General features: G+C 34.1%; 1 protein-coding gene across 6 annotated transcripts in view; it reads right to left on the bottom strand.

Annotated features, from left to right (window-relative positions):
• LOC118733882 (protein vav) overlaps window positions 1-9,164 on the bottom strand; it is a 386,101-nt gene that overhangs the window by 60,763 nt on the left and 316,174 nt on the right. Inside the window, exon 1 of one of the 6 annotated variants that reach the window (XM_036463509.1) lies at window positions 1,274-1,515. The exons of 4 other annotated variants lie outside the window; for them this stretch is intronic. The gene's annotated coding sequence lies outside the window, so the exon portion shown is untranslated. Of the gene's footprint in view, window positions 1-175; window positions 332-1,273; window positions 1,516-9,164 lie in introns of those variants that run through there. One more of the 6 variants, XM_036463511.1, reaches the window with a different exon arrangement.

Genomic DNA, 9,164 nt, shown 5'->3' with positions numbered 1-9,164 from the left:
ATAACTAATATAAAGGAATTTTGTCATTTTGCCGGCTAAATATAGAAATATACACACCAATGTATGTACATATGTATATGTAAGACCTTCTGCACATCATTTATAAAAATAGTACTGTAAAAGTATTTTTTTGAAATTAAGAAAACGAATTGTATGCATTTATGTATGTATTTACTCGTTGTGTTTGTGATCTGTGAATTTTTGGTTGCTATTCTCCCAAATTATTGCTTTCTGTCGCCGATTTGAGTGCGAAAAAATTTCGTAACTTTTTATGAGTGTGTATTATTCTTGAAACTATTTCATTATGCTAGTTCGATAGCGTAAAATTTAATCTTTAAATTTTAAATGTTTTAGTTTTTTTTACATAAGTACATAAATATGAAACTTCTGTGGTAATTTTTTTCGTTTTACCAAAATATATCTTTACTCCATTTTAACAATTTTATTAAGTTCACATTTCGGTTCGTTTTTTTTTTAATTTCAAAGTTGTATTTACGTACTTTGCAAATGTTTAACTTTAGCCCTTTAATGTGGTTTTAATTTTTTAGTTCACGAACACAGTCCAGACTGCAAGCTAATTGCAATCGCCAACAGCACGAACCGGTTGAAATGTGTTTTAAAGCACTTTTTCACAATATTAATTATTTGATATTTTTTGTTGTTATTGTTGTTGCTTATTTCAATTGTTTGCCTTTTTTACTAAACTCAGTTTAACTGCGCAGTGTTAATGAGCAGAAATTACTTTTTGCTTATCACTTTCAACGCTCTCCAGTGGCGCGCAATTTTCGTTGTCATAATTTTCTTTCTACAATTTAAAGTTAAGCGTTTTTTTTCTTTGCAACTTTAATGATAATGAAAAAGTTAATTAAGCTTACTTAAAAATTTGGATAGTTAAATTGTATATGTTTTATAAAGTTTTGTAGGCTCGAAGGTTATCTAATTTTTTAAATTACATACCACTTTTAATTTTCTCGTATAAAAACGTAAAATTGCATAAGAGTTATGGTTAGCTCTAACCTCCTTTATTTTTAATCAATTTTGCTTTATTTTCAAATATGAGCTTTCATTTTACAATTTAGTGCATAATAAATCACTTGATTTCGTGTTTTTTCACTAATTCTTTTCACTTGCGTACGCCAATTTAATGTTTCTCCTTCATTGTACGTTTTGTTCGATTTTTTCACTTTTGTTTATTTTAAATATTTTCTTTATTCATCCCTTACGCAGATCATTTTAGCATTTTTCTCCCACACCTCAATTTTTCTTCTCCTACCTTTATTCGATTTTCGCTTTAACACTTCGTTTCACTGATATTTTCGTTGCGCGACATTTCTTCTAATTATAAACACACTTCATTTCATTTGATGCTCTAAATTTCCCCAAATCATCCCACACGCAGCTCGGAAAAACTAAGAAAAAAAAACATTACACTAAAATTTTCTTTTTCATCCACAAATTTTCTCTATAAATTTTATTCCGCGCCAACGATCTGAACGGCTGAAAAGTCAAATCGAATCTGGCTGCGCGCTCACCAATAAAAGCGCCGGTTGCTTACCGCACTGCTGGTTCTCTGTTGACTTCTGACTGAGCGTATGTACATGCTTGACTCTTTTTGGTGCATCTGTCTACCTGGACTTTTGCATCCCCACGTCGCTTGGAAAAAACACCACAGAGAAGGGCAAAGTAAAACAGAAAATGCAATAAAAATACACAACAAAACAAAGTGTTGGAAATGCAGCCGGCAGCCAAGAAGATGTAAAGAAAATATTTGAGTACGCAAAATGCACATGTGTGGTGCAAACAAACAACAAGTACTTTCGGTGCAGAGACAAAACCAAAGACTGCTGGTGGTGGTGGTGCTGCTGGTGGAAATGCATTTGTGTACATAATTGTTTTTATAAATGCAGGTAACTTGGCACATGGACAGTTTGTCTCTGTTGACATGTGCAGTACATTTGATTGCGCTGCCCCAGCTACTCTCTCACCTGCTTTGATTGAACGCAGCGAGAAGGTATCTGCAGCTGACGAGAGCATCAAAACAAAGCCTATGATAATTACAACAACACTTAGGTTGCATGAGGCAATACATTAGGGATGTGCCGGGTATCCGGTAGATATCCGAGATCCGGCTTATCCGTACGTTTTTCTGTTATCCGACTATCCGGCAGGATTTCCAGATTTGGATTACAGAAGATTCTATTTAAAAATCTAGTTCAGATTTTTTTTTTTAATTTTCATAATCAAATTTAATAGTATCTAATTAGTAATTAGAGTTAAAACTTTATTATTAAAAGTATTTTCCATTATGAAAAGAAACATTTCCGGTTAAGAAGCCATTTATATTTTCAACATAAATGCTCGCTGGTTATCGAAGATCGAATGTTAAATTCGTATTATGAGCTATGCAACCGTGTCGAAATTTTCGTTGATTATCGAATTTTCTGTCGAACGGAATTTACTTTCGTTGCTGTGTGAAAAAAATATATGATTTTTCTTGCTTTTTGGCGGCTAGACACCAATTTTTATTAAAATTATGCAGGTCCAACGTCGTGAATACTAAACACAATCTCGAAAGGCTGGTTGCACTCATGAAAGAAAATATCAATACTCATTCGGCACGCCTCTTTAAACAGTCGGAAGTTTTTAATAAATCTTCAGACGAATTTCTTAAATATATGGTATGTCAAAATATACTCCAAAGACTAAACTTAAACGTTTTCTACTCCTGGCCTTACTTATTAAGCCCTCATCCTCTGAAGAATCGTCGACCAGAACTGCGTTGTACCCATTTTTACCAAGTTTTTATAAACTCGCCTTTTTTACTTCATTTTAATTTACACAAATTTAGATAAATATGTATAAGTACACTATTGAGTTTGCCCGATTTGTACACAAAGCTTCTCAGCGGTGAAAAATATACTATTGTGAAAAACCTAAACGAGCGAAATTCACAATAGCGCTGTTCTTCATCGAATGAGCTTCATAATACCAAATGAAAATTCGTTCGATCAGCGCTTTCGACCACAGTCGAAGATCAAATGCAACTACTAATAGGGGCCTATATTTTCGAATTATTTAGTTCACCATCTACCCAGTTTTTAGATTTATTGATGTCAGAAAAGAAAACGAGTTTTGAAACGTGTGTCGCAAAATATTGCAACAATGAAGCCTTACGGGGCGATTCGGAAAGCGAAACGATATGTAACTATGCATATTAGTTCGTTTTTCATCACATTTTTAAATACAAAAAATCAATCACGCATTTTTTTAGCGGCGTTCATTGTTGTTCATCTTTTGTCTTTGGCGTTTCTCCTCTATTTACCAAAAATAATCGATAACTGTGGGTCACAGATAGGGTTGCCAGACGTACTGCTTTTGGGAGTACACGTACTCCTTTTTATTGCAATGTACTCCCTTGTACTCCCAAAAAAAATATATGGAAATGCACTCCTTTATTAGTTTTGTACTTCTTTTGTTCTCCTTTTTCCAGCTATTAATATTTTATCATATACAGGGTGTAAGATAATAACTGTCGCACAGTTTTTTTTTTTGTTTTTAATAGAAGGGACCTTTATAGATTTTGCGAAAATTTTATTAATTCGTTTTTAAATTTTAACCTTCATTTGCTTTTACCAGCGGGTTTGTGAGAAAAGCGCAAGCGGCACGCAAGTCTTCATCGGTTACTTTATTACATATCTTCTGTAAATATAGGCAAATTTCCCCCATTTAGGTCCTTTATAGTCCGTCTTTTGTCAAACATAAGGCCTCATATTCAGCAATCGAAAAGATTTCGAACCGGTGACTAGGAGGGCATTCATACGACAAACCTATACAGTTTTTTTCTCTTTTTTTATACAAAGTCTAAGAAAAAGTACACCTACAGAAGACGTGAGTGCCGCATGAACTTATCTCCCAAAGCTGGCAAATGCAAATAAGGATTAAAATTTCAAAACTACTTAATAAAATTAATGTAAAGTATTTACAAAGTTAACAAAAAAAAATATATATATATATATATCAAAAAACCTGTGCGACAGTTATTATCTTACGCGCTGTACTTTACCATTCATATTGTGGCAAACACTACTTAGTAAGCAAAGTTAAATGTGATAGTGAAAAGGTGTAGGCATGCACTATGGCAAATTTGAACTTGTTTTGTGGCCAAAATTCTAAAAGTTGAGATATCAATTTAAAACTTGGCCCAGTAGTAGGACTAGAAGTAGTGGCCTTGCCGCGCAAAAATTATCCCTTAATGGTTACACCTCCAAAAAATAGCGTAATGGTCACACGGGGTCCAGTGGACCCCAACCCAATAAACAGATGCCTCGTACGTTCTATTTTAAATATCGACTCGAATCCTCCACTGACCTTATGTTTAAAACTTTCTCTTTGTTATCTGACACATTTTTTTCCAACTTTTTAATTATAACACTGTGAATTATTTCATAAAACTCATGATTTTGTACCAAGTAGTTACCTAAGGTCGGTGTTATGCAGAAATTTTGTTTGGCAAACTGCGTGAAATTGTTGTTGCAGCAAACTCGGAGAGAGCGAGTTTGGCGACTCTCACAGCAAACTAATTTTGTTTGGTCAAACTGCAGCAAATTCGGCGTTGTCATATACAAAAATTTTAGACAATTGTTGCTATACACAAAATACTCATTTCGTGTTGGCAATAGCAATGAAAACCATAATGAACCCTGTGCCAAACTCGACATAACCACCTCCGAGCAAACTAAGCAGCCGCCATTTAATTTGGCGAACAAAAATTTGTCTGCATAACACCGACCTAAGAAAAATTATAGTTTCTTTAATATCGCACGAAATCGCGGTATAAGATTATGGGGAAATAAGAGATCAGGGACAATTCTACCGATTTATGATGAGTTTTTTTAAACGTTTTTAAACATTTTTTTAAAACACTAAATAAACTTTTTTTTTTTTTAATTGTACAATTTCACTTTAAAGTCACTTAAATGCGGACATTTCTTTGGTACAACCCTTAAGCTATAATACAAGTTTTAATTGGTGAATATTCTGCTAACCGTCACTCTTTATTTCCACTTTTCACTTTTCAAAAGCAGCAAATGGATTACTATTTTATTATTTGAAAGTGGCACAAAATCAAGCTACACATTTTTCGTTTACAGAAAATTTCGAAACTATCTGTTTGAGGGTTACCAAATCAACGGCAAGTCAATTTATCGAAAAACAGAGTATACAGTTTTTTACTCTGAAGTATTCTCTGTAAGACAAAAAAAAAATTAATTTCAAACAAGTCAAGAAATTGACTTTTGGCCACAAAATAGGCTCAAATTTCCCATAGTGGCATAGTCGTAGCAAGGTAGGTTCAGAGCGCTCGGGTATAAAAATCAGAAAAATATTAAATTAATTATAAGGCTTTAATTAAAAAACTGGCCATATATTCAGAAAGGTTTGCAATTCTTTTGTAGGATTTAGTTGCGGAAAATTTCCTATAAGGGCGGTCATTGAAGAGGTGGTGAGCGAAGGGGGAGTGGGCGTAGCACCCCCGACCACCTAGGCCCCCTATGGGTCCCTAGGGACGCCTTAGAAAAATCGCCAAATATCACAATTGGGTGCCACGCCCACTCCCCCTTTGATCACCATCTCTTTAACGACCGCCCTTATTGGAAAGCCAGCCCATTTAGTTATTTATTTTTAACATTTATTGTTGCTTTGAAAAAGATTTCTAAAATATCTTTGTTTATTTGTACCTAATTAATGGTATTTGTAACAATAAATTGCACAAAATATTAAAAAAAAGTTGTACTCCTTTTTTAGGTCTTGTACTGCTATTTTTCTATCGAAAATATAAATGTACTCCTTTCTCCGTTTCAAAATCTGGCAACCCTAGTCACAGACAGAGAAGTTATCTTTTTATTATTTATTTTTGTATTCTTAACTTGGAGTAATTTTGTATTCTGAATTACATATTGGATAGTTAAGCTCGAAAAAGCAGTTACTCTAGCTAAACAAAACCTAATATAACCATATTGTGAAATTGATTAAAGGCAGCTGTCTAGCGGATTTCTGATCGGTATATATTTTTTATAAGATATCCGGAATCCGGTTATCCGGAAAAATCTCTACCCGGGACATCCCGATAATACATGATATGGTGAAACAGAAGGGGGAGGAAACAACTCTGCGACTTTACGGTCGGACTGTTCATCTATAGCGGCATTCTAAGAGAGCCAAGTCGTGAATGAGATAAGACTGGGTCTGGGGTACACTTAAAGAAATTAAATTTACTAAAAAACTGACAGGTGGTTTTATAAGTGCTTTTTCGATATGTTTTTGAAATAATATTCACCGCCAATAAAAATCTTCTGTAGATCAGTTATGTATCTTTTCGGTTTAAGGGCCGTTTTCTGAAGTAACCTCTAACTTTAAAGCTCACTTTATATTTAAAGGTTGGATTAAAAATAAAGCTATGTCTAAAGTTAAGCATTTCTATTATCGGTTTTTGACGTATGTATGTTTCTTAGTTGTTAATCAATTTAAAACCGACAATAAAATGATTTACTTTAGACACAACCACAAATTTTAATGCAGCCTTTAAATATAAAGTGAGCTTTAAAGTTAAAGGTTACTTCAGAAAACGGCCCTAAGTAGTAGAAGATAAACAATCGTTTTTACAGTGTCAAGTTAATTTTCATAACAAAATTTTAAAGTTGCCTGCCGAATGTGAGTTAAATCTGTAAATACTGCCTTTTGTAATGAAAAGAAGAAGCTTTCAATCAGTTATCACGTCTGCCGATTTAGATGAACGCTAAAACAGAAAAGTAAAAAAAAAACGAGCTTCAGACAGGTGTATAGGAAAATATTTTAAAACAAAAACCTTGGTAAAACTTCTTCGCCTGACACACATGTTGCGATGCATAATTAAATTGTAAAATGCTTAAGTTTAATTTAGTTTTTAAAACAGATGGCAACTCTCTTTTCCGATTCCTATAATGTAATTCCCATAAAGTAATATTTAATTTAACTTTGAAAATAATTTGAACTTAATTATTTATTAGGTGGTAACTCTTATATATATTTTTATTTGAGAATTCTTGTAATTCAAAATACTTCGAACTTAACTAATTCATTTCTAACTCAGTCTGCGTTTTAGTAATTTTTAGCCCCTCCCTTCTCGGCAAAAGTAGGCAAAGAAAAGTAGAAAGATTTACAGGTCCATTTGGTTCCAAGTAACCAGTAATTTAAGCATAAGAGGTGCGAAGTGACTTATGCCTCTTTCAAAATAAACATGAGAGTCTAAAATTTTTTTCAGAAAAATCAGAAAAGTGAATAATTAAATATTGTTGACGTAATCATCATCCAGACTGCACCCACTGCCCCTTGTCATTAAAAATAAGCAAAGCCGATGAGCTGGCAAGACAGGGAACCTTTGACGAATTGCTTCCGGTAAAGGACGTCTGGGTACTCTCCTGACCTCATGTGATCTGCTTCTGGACACATGGGCATTTAGTCATCTCAGCGATCGGTAGTTGAAGACCTTGGAATCCAAGGTGGCTAAATCATTCTGGCCACGTATATGTAGACCGGAGACGGTCCCCTAAGCTCTTGAAACTAAGTAAGTTACACCTCTCTCTGCCGGTGAGAGTTCTAACCGGGCATAGCGTAATAGCTAAGCATGCGGTAAGGCTGAATATCTGCGATGATCCTCACTGCACCAGCTGCATGGAGGATGGTGAAGTGGAATCATCTCAACAACTGCCACTCTGGTGCCTGCCTTTGCGAACCTAAGGTTCAAGTACCTTGGGTCGCATTTCTTTGTCGATATCAGTCGCTTAAGGAGCTTTGTAGTGAGCACGGAGGGGTTTTCTTACAAGAAACCTTAGGGGTCATCGTCCAATTCCGTCTCCTACTGTTTCAACCCTCTTCCTCACCCCTTCCATCTTAACTGAAAAAATGTATGTATGTAAATAAACTTAAATTTCATTACCAATGTTTTAAATCCACGTCAAAATAAAATTTAAAACAAATTAGTAGCATTTGAAAAAAATCTTAAATTAAAAGGCAAACACTTTTCAATGCATTCTTAACAGTAAAAAAATATGCATGTGTGAGTACATAAACTCAATTTGTGTTGCATTTCTTACTAAAGAGCAATTTCATGCATCTATGCTACAAACTTGTGCATACCGCACAAACGAACTTATAAAATTATCTAACCCTTTTATCGATAGCAACCGGCTTTTGATTGTCTGTCCATACAAGTGCATTTGTGCCTACATATGTACGAATGTGTATGCATTTATGTACAGGTAGGAGAGGCAAAATAAAATAAACAAAAGTATACATAAATTTATATGTTCATATGTATCAATGCAACGTATCTTTCTAGTAACTGTCCGCCTTTGGTAACCCAATCTCGGCCGCTCGCCTTAATTCGATAAATGCAATCAAAATGTGTGTTGGCTTTCCATCGCCTTTTCTGGACAATTTTTCTTGAGAGTATTTTCTTGAGCGCTTAAACTTACAATTGGAAAGGATATATACTAGCGCAACATAATTATGCAGTTATTATGAGAGCGACAAATAACAAAAACTTAATATCGCCAAATAAAGTAGTGAAGTTGGAGTGCTCACATCAGATACATAAATATTTGTGTATAAATTTGTGCACTTATGCTTGAAGGTATGAACTATGAAAATAGTTTGGACTTAAGTTTAGCAAATGACACTATTTCCAAATGAAACGACATAATAATGAATGGAATTAAATGCGAAATTGCGGTTAAATCAACTAAAACTTACAAATGTTTACATGTTAGCATTTATCGTGCTCTTTTCATTTTAGCTAATTTTTATTGGAAACCCTTTGCTAGTCTCATCCAAAATATTTTATTCATTCATTGCTATATTGCATCGTAGTGATAAGCTTCAAATTTTTTAAACTGCTTTGTCACATGCTTTTCAACGTGTTTTTACATATTGACGGCATCTGTTTGCAAGTAAAAAATTTACAAACCTCATCGTCTCATTGCAGCCGTAAAATTGCGATTTTTATACAACGGTATACCTGTTTGTTGGTTTGCCCAGCTGTTATAGCACTTTTTATTTATTTATAATTTTTTTTTTTTTTAGTACTCCGTCAGACAATCGAGAGTTCATGATCGAGTTGAACAGTTTGC

This window comes from Rhagoletis pomonella, unplaced genomic scaffold, assembly GCF_013731165.1.
Source record: "Rhagoletis pomonella isolate Grant_MI unplaced genomic scaffold, Rhpom_1.0 Rhpom_scaffold_00002, whole genome shotgun sequence".
Lineage (NCBI taxonomy): Eukaryota > Metazoa > Arthropoda > Insecta > Diptera > Tephritidae > Rhagoletis > Rhagoletis pomonella.
The sequence above is the reverse complement of the archived record's forward strand: the minus strand, read 5'-3'. Positions and strand labels throughout refer to the sequence as shown.